This window comes from Chiloscyllium plagiosum, unplaced genomic scaffold (genome assembly GCF_037043375.1).
Source record: "Chiloscyllium plagiosum isolate Xiang-an unplaced genomic scaffold, Cpla_swu_hap1 HiC_scaffold_27, whole genome shotgun sequence".
In the NCBI taxonomy this organism is placed as follows: Eukaryota; Metazoa; Chordata; class Chondrichthyes; order Orectolobiformes; family Hemiscylliidae; genus Chiloscyllium; species Chiloscyllium plagiosum.
The window spans coordinates 87388086-87400401 of NW_028270165.1; the positions used below are offsets into that span (position 1 = coordinate 87388086).

The following is a 12316-nucleotide window of genomic DNA, read 5'->3' on the forward strand; positions in this document are numbered from 1 at the left end:
ATTTACTTCATTTTTTGATCACAAAAGTGTCATCACGGTGGTGGACACAAAGTTTGGGTTGGATCGTTGGAAGGGCTGTTGGTTTGAGACTCTGCATTATTGCTTCTGCTAGGAATCCTGATACTGGTGGTTTCATGGGTGTTTCGTTGATTTGTTTGAGGCTTGTTACTGAATATGAAGTGCGTGGTAAGGCACAGTTCCACGAGGTGGATAGTGCTATCTTTGCTGATGAAGTTGGTGCTGTATTTGTGTCTTTGGTTCTTCGAGTAGTGTCTTCAGTTTTCTTTGGCCACGTTGATGTTAATGGATGTGAACAGGGCTGTTATGTCAAAGGACATCATTATTCCATCCTCTTCTAACTTAGTGTCTTTGGTGTTCAGGAATTCTTGGATGGAGTAAATGGAGTGGCGTGAATCTTCGACTTGGTGTTTTAGTCTTCAGTGGAGGCCTTTGACTAGTCTGTATATTGGTGTTCCAAGTAGTGAGACTATGGCCTGAGGGGGGCTCCTGGTTTGAAGAAGAGGTGAACAACAACAAAGTGCCATTCTTAGATGTCACAGTAGAGCGAACAGTCAATAGGGAACTTCACACTAGCGTCTACAGAAAAACAACACACGTAAACCAAGTGCTTAACCACCGAAGCAATCATCCCAACACCCACAAACGAAGCTGCATCAGGACATTATTTCAATGAGCCACTACACACTGCATATAGAGGATTATAAAATCATGAGGGATACGGATGAGGTGAACAACAGGTGTCCTTTCCCTCAGCTGGGGGTTTCAGGATCAGGGAGCAAATATTTTGAGGTGAGTAGAGAAAGATTTTATAAAGACAGAACAAGGATCGTTTTTAAGAGAGTGGTCTGAGTGCAGAATGAACGTCCAGAAGAAGTCATAGAGTCACAGAGATGTACAGCACAGAAACAGACTGTTTGGTCCAACTTGTCCATGCCGACCAACTATCCCAACCCAATCTCGTCCCACCTGACAGCACACGGCCCCATATCCCTCCAAACCCTTCCTATTCATATACCTAACCAAATGCCTTTTAAATGTTGTAATCGTACTAGACTTCACCACTTCCTCTGGCAGTTCATTCAATAAACGTACAATCCTCTGCGTGAAAACGTTGCCCCTTAGATCTCTTTTGTATCTTTCCCCTCCAACGATAAACCCATGCCCTCTCGTTCTGGTCTCCCCCACCCCTGGGAAAAGACTTTGTCTATTTATCCTATCCATACCCCTCATGATTTTATACACGTACAGTTACAACGTTTAAAAGACATTTGGATAAGTACATGAATATGAAAGGTTCGAAGGTTTATGGGCCAAACACTGGTAGGTGGGACGAGTTTAGTTTGAGAACATACTCAGCATGGACGAGTTGGATGAAGGGTCTGTTCAGTGCTGTCACACTCTGTGACCGACCTGTACTGGTCTTAAAACCATTTTCTTACCTCCACCCCATAACCATCCACTTCTTTGTTGTTCAAAACTCAGATGAATTTAGCCTTGAATATGTTTAATGACCCCACTTCTGAACTGAATTCCTCTTCGTAATATACCACTTGCCTCGCTCATTGCCTGCTGCATCTGCCCGACAACTGGCATTGACTGGTGTGGAGGGACTCTGAGACCCCTTTGTACATCCATACATCATTCCTGATGAAGGGCTTGTGTCCGAAACGTTCACTGTCCTGCTCCTCAGATGCTACCTGACCTGTTCTGCTTTTCCAGTGCCACATTTTTCGACTTTCACCTCTAGTCCTCACTTTCTCCACATTCCAATATATCACCATTTAAACAATGCACTGCTTTTTTTTTTAAAACAGCCAAGGCGATAACTTCACATTGCGGCACTGCACTTGCCATGTGTTTGCCAATTGAGACACAGACCTGGACCAACTTCGGGAAGAGGCAAAACACTGAGTTCTGAACAAAAACCGTAACACACTCAAAACGTCGGCTCTGTTTACCTTTCCACAGATGCAGCTCGACCCGTTGGCTTTCTGCAGTATTCGCTGTGTTTGAACTGATAGAAGACAATGGTAATTCTGGGCGGGGCAGGTTGAATTATGAATTGAATAGTAGCTTCCTCAACGAGACTGTGCGAGTGATGCTCGGACCTGTCTCTGTGGCGCAATTGGTCAGCGCGTTCGGATCGTAAACGCACTGTTCATGGTTCGAGACTACGCAGGGCCGGCGTGTTTGTTGTTCACGCTCCAACCGCTTTCTTGACCGCAAAGTTGCGCGTTTTAATGGTGTCAGGAAAATGTTTCCCAAACGGAAATCTTTTCCACTGAGGAAGCACAAAGGGGTTTCTGAATTGATTGAATTTCTGACGTAAAGGAATGCGGATGCTGACAGTCCGAGACAGAAAGCGAAACTGCTGGAGCAACTCAGTAGGTTTGGCTGTACCTGGATGAGGAAAAAAAAAGTTCTGAAATGTTGTCTCTGATTCTCTTTCTACAGATGCTGCTTGACATGCTGAGTTGCTCCTGCAATTTCTGTATTTCTTTTTAACTGAACGTCCATTTCATCTTTCAGACTCGCCATGTGCAGATATTTAACCCTTTCGAAACCTGTGAAATGATTGGATTCAAACAAACTCTGCAATGATTCACTCTTTCTCAGCTCCACAGGCAGAGAGACCTGGGAAATGAAGCTGTCAGTGTGGTTCTGTATTGGTGGGCTGAGAGGTGAATGCGATGGACATGAAATCCATTGCGGGTTCCCCACGCAGGTGTGAACCCTGCCGACTACAGTTGAGAACTGTCGTCAAAAGGAAAGGGAGATTGTTCCACGGCTTTTTTAAAGATGCAAACCAGTGGAGGGGTTGAAATATTTCAATCACATTGGGACTGGTCGGGAATCTGCAACCCACTGCCTGTCAGGGTGGAACAAGCAGATATCCGCAGAGCTGCTTTTGAGGATATGAGCCAAGTGTTTGGAAATGAGACGAGAACAGTGAGGGGCATGAAGTCGTGGTCGAAATGAGGCAGGCACCTGAGGACAAAGGTGTTTTATTTGCCAGTGAAAGATACTGTTTCACAAAGTTGGATCGATGGAAGGAAAGCAGTGACGGTGATTATCTTTGGCTGTTTACCTCTACCTCAAAAATTCGGCAGAATTTTAAAGTCACAATGAAAAGAAGTAAAAGTGACATTAGGAAGAACGTTTTCGTACAGGGAGTGGTAGGGTCAGTAAGTCCCTGTCCTCATTGACAAAGAGGAAGATTCAATAGACACAAAAGGGAATTCGGTGGTCACGTTCAGATGTGCAGATTTACGCTGAGAAGGCGAGAGAATGAAACGAATAGAGACACACGTTTACTTAAGTGTAGAACCAGCAGAGCGAAGGTGGGCCGCATGGCCTCCGTCTGCGCTGTGACACATGTTGTGATTCAGTGTGAAATCACAGTTCGACCAACAGAATGTGGGAATTTAGAAATAAGTTTATATTTACACAGCCTCCATACGTCTGCGAAACAGCATATTACCCGGCAGCAGTGGAGGTCTTTGACATCAGGCTCGAACGTGCCTGCCGCGTGCCAGACGAAAACCTGAAGTGTTCTGTGGAAGGCACGGCGCGTGCAGCAGCAGAGTGGCGCAGCGGGAGCGTGCTGGGCCCATAACCCAGAGGTCGATGGATCGAAACCATCCTCTGCTATTGTTCAATGTCGCCTCAAGCTGCTTTCCTTTGGATCGGTGCTCTCTTCTACAAGTTGTGGAGGAGGATCGTAAGACACAAAATATATAAGAAAAGATTATAGTGTCATGTAACATAAATGTTATATTGAAGAAACCTAGATTGCTGTTGAGCCTTTCATCTTTTAAAACGGGTTGTAGATTTCGGTTCATTAATCTGTAAATCCCAGAACTTTTTAAATGTCACATTCTCCAGGTAACTTTAGGTTCTATAAAAGGAGGTGACACCTCAGGTCAGACAATGCATGAACGCTGTGAGGGTAGGGTCTATCTGTATCCTAATCTTGAGTGAGACTGGTTCTATTTCCAAATATATAATCCTGCAAACGCAGATTCACCCCAAAGACTTCGATATGTGAGCGCATGCATGAGAGAGAGCGTGTGTGTGCGTGTGCATGCTGGGTACTGTGTGTGTTTGTGTGTGTGTGTGTGTGTGTGATGGAGTATAAGCATGAGAGATGGTGTGTGCGTAGGTTTGAGTGTGGGGATGTATTACTGTGTGTCTGAGAGAGAGCATGTCTATCAGAGAAGGTCTGCATGAGCGTGTGAGTACGTAAGAGAGTGTGCTTGTGTGTGAGAGAGTGTATTGTGTAGCCTGGTCTCCTGTAGTGTGCCATGAACCCAGGGTCTCGGCTGAGGTCATTCTCATGTGTTCTAAACTTGGCTATCAACCTCTGCTCGGCCACTAGATCAAAGACGGCTGAGGCACGAGAAAGGACGGGCGGGGACACTAGTGGTGGTGGATAAGGGAGAGAAATGGAGAGGGGACAGAGGTTGGGGAGTAGAGAATGACTGGGGTTCAGAGGGTTGGGGAGAGAATCGGGGTGCAGTGTGAAGAGGGGAGAAAGGGCGGGGGCAGTGGGTGGGGAGAAAATGGACAAGGGGCAGAATGGGAAGCGAGAGACAGCACAAATCCCACCTTCCCCAGGACTGGTGTCAGTGTCCTACGAACTGGAACCCACTCGTCCCACAGCAGATTTGGGGCAACCATTTCTCAATATAAGCATGGCTAAGGCATATCATCCCTGCAGGCCATTCACACCGACCTTCCCAACAGCATCCCACCCAGACCCACTCGATTACGCTACAGCCCTGCAGTTCCCCTTGGCTATTTCCTGATGAAGGGTTTTGCCCAAAACGTCGATTCTCCTGCTCCTCAGATGCTGCCTGACCTGCTGTGCTTTTCCAGCACCACACTCTCGACCCTAATTTCCAGCATCTGCAGTCCTCACTTTCGCCCTGTAAGGGGTGAATGTTCTATGCCTAGTCTTTTAAATCTTTTAAAATCTTTTCCCCTCACCCTAAACCTATACCCTCTAGTTTTGGAATATCTCTACCCTGGGCAAAAGACAAAATGCCAAAGGAATAACATGTCTAGGCACAGGGAAAAAAAAAACATTTCGACAAAAAATTGCTTTGGTATTTTTCTCTCGTATTCGCATTTGGACACTTAAAATTTGTGGAGGTGCCCGTGTTGGACTGGGGTGTACGAAGTTAAAAATCATACAACACCAGGTTACAGTCCAATCGGCTTGTTTGGCAGCACTAGCTTTCGGAGCGCCGCTCCTTCATCAGGCGGTTGTGGAGTATAAGATCATATATTCTGTGTCTTACGATCTTATACTCCACAACCACCTGATGGAGGAGCAGCGCTGTGAAAGCTAGTGCTTCCAAATAAGTCTGTTGGACTATAACCAGGTGTTTTGTGATTTTTGACTTTAAAATTTGTAATAAATTCCTGCACACTGAGCATGCTCCGCGGTGTCAGCAAGCACTGCGCATGACCGCCATGGTCAGCAAAGCACTGCGCATATTCCTTGGTGCCCGCAGAAACTGCGCGTCAGCTCCTTTCCATGGACCAATGGATAACCTTGGAGGACCGGAAGGAGACTGGTCCTCCTGCCAATCAGAGCCGGCCATTGTCGAAATATGTCGGTTGGACCGTGAGCTCTGAAGCTGCTGCTGCACCTTTCTCTGTGAACTTCACCCCAGATTGTAACTTCCTTCCTCTGTCTAACTTTTGTGAGTACAACAGTCTGTTTCTCACCACTTTTTCCATTTTTTGTTTCATTCTGGGGTTCAATTGTTAACTTGCAGCAACTGAAAGGAAAGAGTGAATCGAGGGAGGGGACAGACTCTGAAAAAGTTGATCCAGGTCTGTCTCAATTTACAAACACATGGCAAATGCAGTGACACAATCTATAGCCTTTGATGTTAAAAAAAAAAGCGCAGAGTGGAGGCGCATTGTTTAAATGGTGATATGTTGAGATGTGATGAAAGTGAGATGATGGAGATCAGAGTTGAAAAGTGTGGCACTGGAAAACCACAGCAGGTTAGGCAGCAACTGAGGAGGAGGAGAGTCAATGTTTTGGGCAGGAACCCTTCATCAGGAATGATGTGTGGATGGACAAAGGGGCCTCAGCGTCCTTCTACACCAGTCGATGCCAGTTGTCAGACAGGAGCAGCAAGCAATCAGCAAGGCAAGTGGTTTATGAGCAAGAGGAATTGAGTTCAGAAGTGGGGATGTCTTCCTGCAGTTAGGTCAGTCATTGAATGTATTCAAGGCTGAGTTCATTTGACTTTGAAGAACAAAGAAGTGATGGGTATTTGGGGGAGGTAAGAAAATGGTTTTAAGACCAGGATAGAACAGTTACAGAGTCATACCGCACAGAAACAAACCATTAAGTCCAACTAGTCCATGCTGACTGTGTTCTGAAACTAAACTAGTCCCACCTGCCAGTGTTTGGCCCAGACTCTCTGAACCTTTCCTATTACAATTGCAACATTTAAGAGGCATTTGGATGGTTATATGAATAGGAAGGGTTTGGAGGGATATGGGCCGGGTGCTGGCAGGTGGGATTAGATTGGGTTGGGATATCTAGTCGGCATGGATGGGTTGGACCGAAGGGTCTGTTTCCATGCTGTACATCTCTATGAATCTATGTACTTATCCAATGTCTTTTAAACACTGTAACTGTACCTGCATCCACCACCTGCTCTGGACATTGATACCACATGAGAACCATTCTCTGTCTTAAAATAAAAAGGTGCCCCTCATGTCTTTCTAAAATATTTCTCCTCTCATCTTCAACGTTTGCTCCCTAACCTTGAAACACCCATCCCAGGGAAAGAATACCTGCTGTTCCCATCTTTGATATCCCTGAAGATTTTATAATCCTCTCTAAGGTCATCTCTCAACCTCCGATGCTGCAGTGAAAAAAATCCCACCCTGACCACCTAGATGCCGGTTTACTTATATCCAGTTATGAACTGTTCAATGCTGGTGCCGACTGGAAAGACCAAATGACCTATTCCTGCTCCCAATTCTCATACTCTGTGTCCAGGACAGCAAGCGACCATATGACATAGGTGCAGAAATTCGGTCATTCAACCCATCAGATCTACTCCACCATTCAATCACAACTGATATGTTTCTCAACCCCATTTTGAAATTTTGATTTTGGAAAGGCAGATCAGGGAAGGATCTGCAAAGTTAATGGGGAGTGTTGTTGACCAAAGATACCTTGGAGTGCTGGTTCATAGTTTCTTGAAAGTGGAGTCGCAGGTCGACAGGATAGTGAAGGAGGTGTTTGGTATGCTTTCCTTTATAGGTCAGTGCATTTCAGTACAGATGTTGGGAGGTCATGTTGCCCCCGTACTGGACATTGATTAGGCGACTTTTGGAATACTGCGTTCAGTTCTGGTTACCCTGCTACAGGAAAAGTGTTGTGAACCTTTGAAAGGGTTTGGCAAAGATTTACAAGGCTATTGCCAGAGTTGGAGGGTTTGAGTTATTGGGAGAGGCTGAATAGGCCGGGGCTGTTTTCCCTGGATCTTTGGAGGCTGAGGGGTGACTTTACAGAAGTTCATATGGAGCATGGATAGGGTGAATAGCCAAAAACATTTCCACATAGTAGGGAAGTCCAAAACTAGAGGGCATAGATTTGAGGTGAGAGGGGAAAGATTTAAAAGGAACCTTATGGACAACTTTCTCACACAGAGAGTGATGCAAGCATGGACTGAGCTGCCAGAGGAAGTGGTGGAGGCTGGTATAATTACAGCATTTTAAATGGCATCTGGTAACAGGGTGAATTGAGAGGGATATAGGCTAAGTGCTGACAAATGTGACTATGTTAATTTGGGATATCTGGTCAGCACAGACAATTTGGACTGAAGGAAAGCAGAAGTATTGTTGTGAAGACTGGAATTTCAGAGCAGCTTTCAAAGATATTTTGTCCTTACTGGGAGCAGAAGCTACAATGAAATCTTTCATTTGAGAGACAGCAACTGAGTAAGTGAGGACATCCAGGATTTTGATGGAATGTGGAACTTGTTGCAATGTGGGGTTGAAGTGTTTTAAGTAAAGTATCCTGAACAGGAATCCTAGTGAAGGGTTAGGTGGGTTTTTGTTTTAAACTGCTCATTTCTTTCAGCCCCCAAAAATGTACTTCCAATGCTGTGCATCAGAAGGAGCGGTGAATCAGTAACTGGTATCATCAGAAGCCTTACGGTTTTCAGTATTGCAGGTATTGCTTGTTGCATCAACATTGTAAAGGTTACTGGCAGCAGTGGGAGGTGTGGGCTGTATTCACTGGAAGCGATGAAGCAGTTAGATAACACACGTATAAGAGGGCAGGGTGGGACTTGTCTTTCAATTTGCAGAAGTTGGGAGGTTCTGGGAGCTGTGGTTCTGGGCAAACACAACTGCAGTAAATCATAGAAACCCTACAGTGTGGAAGGAGGCCATTCAACCCATCAAGTCCACATTGACCCATCGAACAACTTGCCACCCAGACCCACCCTATCTCGTCGTTTCTGCTGGTGGGTTAGACTAGGTAACAAGACTATAGGGATAGATTTAAGGCAGAGGCGGAGGGACTACGTCTCCTGGAGAGTGGTGAATCTATGGAATTCTTTGTCCAAGGAAGCAATAGAAGCAGGCATATTAAAGACACAGTTCGATGGGATTTTGGATGGTAGGTGAATTTAGGGTAGTCAGGATAATGCAGGTAAGTGGAGCTGAGATAATGGATAGATCAGCCATGATCTTAAAGAATGGCGGAGCAGGCTCGATGGGCCAAATGGCCTCTTTCTGCACTGCAGGGATTTTATGATTGCTTCATATGGTGTATATCAGATATTCGCTGTTGTACAAGCTGCATGGCTATGATTTTTCACCTTCTAATATAGCAATGGGATTACATCCCGTATTTCTTGTATTCATTTTTATTTTAACAGGTCAGCAGGACGTCTTTCAGCAACTTTACTGGCTTTCTTTCCTGAAGCAGCCTTGACATTTCACTTTCATATCCTTCATTCAGCTCCATTTCCAGCACCTTTGTAGGAAGGTTGTTCCAGGTCATTGTCACCTAAATGAAGTTTTCCTCTTTATATACTTAATGCTATCTGGCTGAATGAGGGTTTTCAGGTTTCTGTGTCATGGATAATATATGATCAGCAGGTATCTGGCAATCTAAGGAATTGTCACCGAAGTTATGTTCATTTGACTGTACTGACCGTGACTTATTTCATGGTTTCTTTTGCAGGAAGACATGGGGAAAGAAATCTGAAACCAAAAGATACATCAGCTTCTGACAGAGTCACTTGATTCATTGGGACTTGAATATCAGCAGCCATTCCAGGCGAGAAGAAATGTTTGCTTCTGTCTGCTTGGACACTGGTGTGGCAGGAAGAATACTGATACACCCGAATGAGGGAGATTCAGTGCGGTGACTGTGAAAAGTACAGGACTTCACACCATTTACTCAGCTTGGAGGATCAAAGAGGCCGTTCACTTGCTCTCTGTGTGGGAAGGGCTTCACCTGCTCCTCCCACCTGCAGAGACATCAGTGAGGTCACCTCCCATCGCAGGGGGATTGAAGGAGCTTCGGCCGAGTGCCATTCTCGACTGCATTAATAACCCAGTTCTGGGGACTCCCGGGTTTGAATCTCACCATAGCAGATGGCGGATTTGGAGTTCAGTCAGAAATCTGGAGTTCAGAATCTCATTATGAAACCATTTTCGGGGAACAAACACCCCAATCTGATTCACTTATGCTTTAGGGGAGGAAACTGCCGTTGTGGGAAAGGATTCACTCAGTCGTCCCAGCTGCATCCTTTCCCTGGCCTATATGTGACTCCAGACCCACAGCAGTGTGGTTGATTCTTGACAGCCCATCTGCAAATGCGCGGGGGGAATCTTACTTGCATACAGGCTATGAGTTGCAATTGCTGAGTGAAGCAATACTTCCTCCAGGCTAAGGCTGCACCAAGGGTCGAATTACAAAGGAACAACTCAGCTGACCAATAATGAAAGAAGTGGGATGCAGGAGAGTGTGTGTGTATGTGTGTGTGTGTGTATGTGTATGTGTGAGTTTCAATAAAAAGTTACTTTTTGTGCACTTTTTTGCTGGGACGATCTGAAGCTGCAACAAAGTTGGGTCCCAACAAAAGTTACCTGAACTTACCGTCGGACTCAAACATTGAAGGCTATGAGATCCAACAGGTTTTTCTTTTAAAGCTGCTAATTTCTTTCAATCTCCGGCACGAGGTTTCCAATGTCTTATATCAGAAGGAGCAGTCAATGTGTAGCTCGTATTATTAGAATTGTACATTTTTCAGGACTGATGGTTCATTGTTTCCTCAGCATTGTAAAGTTTACTGGCAGCAATGGGAGGGGTGGGCTGTTTTCACTGGAAACAAAGTTAAAATCCAGTTACAGTCCAACAGGTTTATTTGGAAGCACTAGCTTTCGGAGTGTTGCTCCTTCGTCAGGTAACTGTACAGCAGGATCATAAGACACAGAATTTGTAGCAAAATGATATATTGAACAAACCTCGACTGCTTTTAAGTGTTTCATCTTTAGAATGGGTTGCAGGTTTCAGTTCATTAGTATGTAAATCCCAAAACTTCTTTTAAGTCACAGTCTCGAGATAACTTCAGGTTTTACAAAGAGGTGCCATCTCAGCTCAGACAATGCATGAAAGATGTGAGGTTCGAGTCTGTCTTGAGTCATACTGGTTCTGTTTCCAAAGTAGGAATTTATAAAATATTACATGGATTGACTGTCTGCAGATTGTGCACTTTTTGAGCAAAATAGAATGAATCTACAAACATAATTCTGCAAATGCAAATTCATCCCATGGTCTTATCTATGTGTGCATGCATGAGAGTGAGTGAGTGTGTGCTTCCCGGTGAGTCTGGCTGAGAGAGTGCGTGTTTGCGTGTGTGCATGCTTGGTAAAGTGAGAGTGTGCAGGAGTATAAGTCTGTGAGAGAATGTGTGTGTGGGTGAGAGTGTGGGTGGGTACATGTGTTGTGCATCTGAAAGAGCGCGTATATCTGAGAGAGTGGCTGCATGAGTATGTGAGAATGTATGGCTGTGTGTGAGAGACAGAGAGACAGAATGTGTACAGTGTAGTGGGGTCCCCTGTAATGTAACATAAACCCAAGGTCCTGGTGAAGGCCGTCCTCATGGGTTCCAAACTTGGCTATCAGTCTCGCCCGGCCACTAAAAATGATTAAGCAGTTACACAATAGACACGGGAGAGGGCAGGGTGAGACTTGTCTTTCGATTTGCAAGAGGTGGAAGGCTCTGGATGATGTGATCCAGGGCCACCACAACTTGGAGGACCTTCGGCTCAGAGAGGTGGAGCTGGAAGCCAGTTTGCTGACATGCTGGGAGGGCAAGGCGGAAAGTTAATCAGATGTTTTTTATCCTGGGAGATGGTCTTTCCCTCCATACAGAGTCTTCTGATGGGGTCAGTGGACAGGGTCAGGAGGGTGTGAGCCCAGGTCAGGCAGGCAAAGGGGATCTGGGAGAGGGCTGCAGGGGGGAGGAGCTAACTGTGGGGTGGTGGGAGTAAGAACAACGTTAGGGAGGGGGAGGTAAGGGACAGAATAGTGACGGGGATTGCCTCCGTTCTCTGCAGTTGGCAGCAGGAGCACAGATGGTATCGGAATCTGGTGCCAGGATTCAGGAACTGATGCGTTCAGGGCTGGAGAAGTGGGAAAGGGAGGTGCAATGGGTGTGGTCCAACGATGTCAGCAGGACACAGCCTCTGCTGAGGGCGCATGAGAAGTTAAAAGCTGCAAAGACAAAGCAGAACCTCAAAGCACTGGGTGGGATGGTGGCTCAGTGGTTAGCAATGCTGCTTAATAACGCCAGGAGCCTGGGTTTGATTCCATCCTTGGGTGACTGTGTGAAGTTTGGCATGTTCTCCCCCTTGTGTCTGTGTTGGTCACCTCTGGGTGTTCTGGCTTCCTCCCACAGTCCAAAGATCTGCACTTTAGGGTGGATCCGGTGTGCTAAAGTGTGCAGGTGAGTTTGCATCGTTTAGGATGACCATGTTAGTTTCGGTTCCTTCATTTGTAAATCCCAGAACTTTTTTTAAACTTACTTTCTCAAGATAGCTTTTAACAATAGGTGTCATCTCAGCTCAGATAATGCATTGAAGGTGAGACATTAAAGTCTGTCTGTATCCCAATGTTAGGTCAGACTGATTCTATTTCTAAAGTGGGAGTTACAGAATCTTACATGGATTTATGCAGTTTTTGAGTAATTCGGAATAGAATGGACTTCTGCAAGGAAGTGTATAAACAACTGAC

The 12316-nt window shown here is 45.5% G+C and overlaps 1 protein-coding gene and 1 pseudogene across 1 annotated transcript in view; one reads left to right on the plus strand and one right to left on the minus strand.

The window, feature by feature from the left end:
* LOC122545194 (uncharacterized) overlaps window positions 1–12316 on the minus strand; it is a 785061-nt gene that overhangs the window by 254693 nt on the left and 518052 nt on the right. The gene's annotated exons all lie outside the window — the stretch shown is intronic.
* The window catches only part of LOC148144882 (uncharacterized), a 127309-nt pseudogene that overhangs the window by 107437 nt on the left and 7556 nt on the right, over window positions 1–12316 (plus strand).